At 44.1% G+C, this 3,368-nt stretch overlaps 1 pseudogene; it reads left to right on the top strand.

Moving 5' to 3' along the window:
- Window positions 1-3,037: 3,037 nt before the first annotated feature.
- LOC126163765 (5S ribosomal RNA) lies at window positions 3,038-3,155 on the top strand (annotated as a pseudogene).
- Window positions 3,156-3,368: the final 213 nt, after the last annotated feature.

Genomic DNA, 3,368 nt, shown 5'->3' on the forward strand with positions numbered 1-3,368 from the left:
ACAAACAGTTAAGATTTTTAAAATAAATCTACAATGTGTTATGAAATTTGCATTATACATAGAATTACAAATTGTGCTCAAACATGTCAGCCGGTCGAAGTGGCCGAGCGGTTCTAGGCGCTACAGTCTGGAACCGCGCGACCGCTGCGGTCGCAGGTTCAAATCCTGCCTCGGGCATGGATGTGTGTGATGTCCTTAGGTTAGTTAGGTTTAAGTAGTTCTAAGTTCTAGGGGACTGATGACCTCAGAAGTGTAGTCCCATAGTGCTCTGAGCCATTTGAACCATTTTGAATCAAACATGTCAACTGTGTAACAGAGTGGTGGCCTGGCTATAAACAGCTAATTAATTAAATCAACCTGCGGCTGCACTCTGTCCCCGCAACTAGAACACAACAGGACTTGAATATAAGTTCAACAAACATTAAATAAAGAAAAACACTGAAGCGCACACACCACCACTGGTTATTCTGCTCTCATATAAACGAGATACGGCGAAGCTGTGCAAGGGCCACCCACAAGTGAAACGGAAGCAACAGTAATTCAAATGGTTCAAATGGCTCTGAGCACTCTGGGACTTAACATCTGAGGTCATCAGTCCCCTAGACTTAGAACTACTTAAACCTAACTAACCTAAGGGCAGCACACACATCCATGCCCGAGGCAGGATTCGAACCTGCGACCGTAGCAGCAGCGCGGCTCCGGACTGACGCGTCTAGAACCGCTCGGCCACATCGGCCGGCGCAACAGTAGTGCTTCGCTGATTGGCCACAAGCCTGTTCTGTATAAATGACGGTAAGTACTTATACTGCCGAGCCCCTAAAACACAATTAAAATGTTAATGACAGTTCAACCACAAATTTTTTTTTAAAGACAACAAGAAACTCAGTGCTCAGTTTGGCCAAAGACTTTCATCCCAGATCACGTAAGAAACAGATTGCCCAATCGCTTGGTCTAGCAGGCAACCCTTGTCAGGGAACGGCCACCAGGCAGCAACAGCGTCGCACCCTTACTTGTGGAATCAACCACTAGATGGCACTCCGTTCTGTGAAATATGTGGCAACATTGGCCGAACGCGTGCAGCTTTCCACTATTTGGCGTCTGTGAAGTACAGCTGTTTCTGACATACCAATGGTAGTGGATCGAGTCCTCATGCCGAGGACCTGCGAGTATATCAACTGTGGAAGGAGTAGACGAACAAATCCTGAATTAAAAATGTTCAGATTTCCCGTCAAAGATAAAGAAAGGTTATGCGAGTGGGTTTTAAATTCAGGTGAATCAATAAATTAGTTACAAGTAAGAATTAATGAAGAGCCCTAAGCATTCGATCCTATCTACATTCTGTCGATCTTATATTCTGATATAACGTGGCAGCCCTTCCTGTACAAGAATCATATCATATAATTTTTAAATGAAATCTTTGCTGAGATTTGGACTTTTTTAAATGTTCAAAGACAAGTGTAGTAGAACTGTCTCAAAACTGAAAATTATAAAAAATATGTAGTTTATTCATATTGTATTTAAGTACCAAATAAAGATTCTCCGTTAGGCTGCACAAATAAGTTTCGTTGCCTTTCCTTGATCACTCTACCATGTTTAACTAGAAAGAAGCAGTGTGTTAAATCTGAGCAAAACAGTACTGCTTGTGACAATAGTAGATGTGCTGACCGCATAGTTAAGATGTTTACAATCACAGATTTTTTTTTACTCACGATATTTAAAGTTTCACAATATTTATTTTTTTCGAAGATATCGTGGTTAAGTGCGTACATGAAATTATATTCGTTTACAACCAACAGTAAGCAAATGCAAAATGTGGTTCTACTTAAGAACGCTTACAGAAATACTTAGAAATGAAGCAAAATCTGTTTCTTAAATTTATTTACAGTCTCAATGTGAAAAATATCTTGTAGTTATAACTCACCTAATCCCTATACATACTTTATGCAAAATAAATAATTATGTCGGTAATGTCAGGACGCGAAACCCACTGCTCAGTGCAATATTTGTCAGTAAATTAACGGATTATATTTCAAAGACGTTGAGGTTTTGAAAACTTTCTAGTGTTAACCTGCACGTGGAGATCATTTTTACCACCATAATCCGTATCAGAAGAGCTGTATAACAAAGAGGAAATAGATGGCATGGAAGGTGAGTGTAAAACCTATGCGACTGCAATACAGTCTGCATTTAAACAGTAACTCACGAGAAATATTTGTGTGTTACTTTTCATTTATTTAATTTCGCATATGATTGTGTGAAGTATCCCTATAGCAGAAATAAACTTGGTTTGTAGAATTACAGGAGCTAATCTACATTCTTCGATTGAAAACTCGGGAAAAACCATAGCCGATCATGGTCTACAGTCAGCTGTGTGACGAATGCATTTCGCGCGCAACGCTCTAGCAGAACACAAATCAGCGTCATTCACGTCACCGAAGATACAGCGTTGCCAATTCCGCGACATGGGCAGGTCAGTTAGCATTGTAACGTCGCCTGCGACATCTGTTGACCGACAGGAAAACTATTTTTACGGTTGCCTGTTCCGCCGTAAGGACGGTCAATCTGTTTCTTACGTGATCTGGGCTTTCATCACACGCTCACGCCCACAGAAATAGTGAGTCAGTTACTTCCTAATCCGGTGACACCACAGCCGTGGCACGATATCAAAAAAATAACAGAAAACTGCTCAACCTGAGGCTGGAACTGGAGATCCGCAGAACTGCGTGTGACCTGCTAACACTTCGGCCTCGTACGATGACGGAAAAGCCGCCGAATCAGAAGGAAAACGCGGCCTTGGCCCGGACCAGCAGAACAGCAATACGTCAACCGCTGCCGATGCAAGAATGTCAACATTCATAACTTACCTGGAAGTGCCTCGGCCCCACTTCGCGACCGCGATGCGGCAGCCACGAGTGGTGTACTGGAACTCCAGTACAGCACTCGTGGCTGCCTCATCGCGGTCGCAAAGTGGGCCCGAGGCAGTTCCAGATAAGTTTTATAGTCTGACGGTAATTTATGGATTTGTAGTTTTAGCTTGGCCAACGGCCTTGCCGCAGCGGTAACACCGGTTCCCGTCAGATCACCGAAGTTAAGCACTGTCTGGCTGGGCTAGCTCTTCGATGGGTGACCATCCGGTCTGCCGAGCGCTGTTGGCTAGTGGGGTGCACTCAGCCCTTGTGAGCAAACTGAGGAGCTACTTGATTGAGAAGTAGCGGCTCCGGTCTCGGAAACTGACAAACAGCCAGGAGAGCGGTGTGCTGACCGCATGCCCATTCATATCCGCATCCAGTGACGCCTATGAGCTGAGGATGACACGGCGGCCGGTCAGTACCGTTGGGCCTTCATGGCCTGTTCGGGAGGAGTTTATT

This window comes from Schistocerca cancellata, chromosome 2 (assembly GCF_023864275.1).
Source record: "Schistocerca cancellata isolate TAMUIC-IGC-003103 chromosome 2, iqSchCanc2.1, whole genome shotgun sequence".
NCBI classification, from domain to species: domain Eukaryota; kingdom Metazoa; phylum Arthropoda; class Insecta; order Orthoptera; family Acrididae; genus Schistocerca; species Schistocerca cancellata.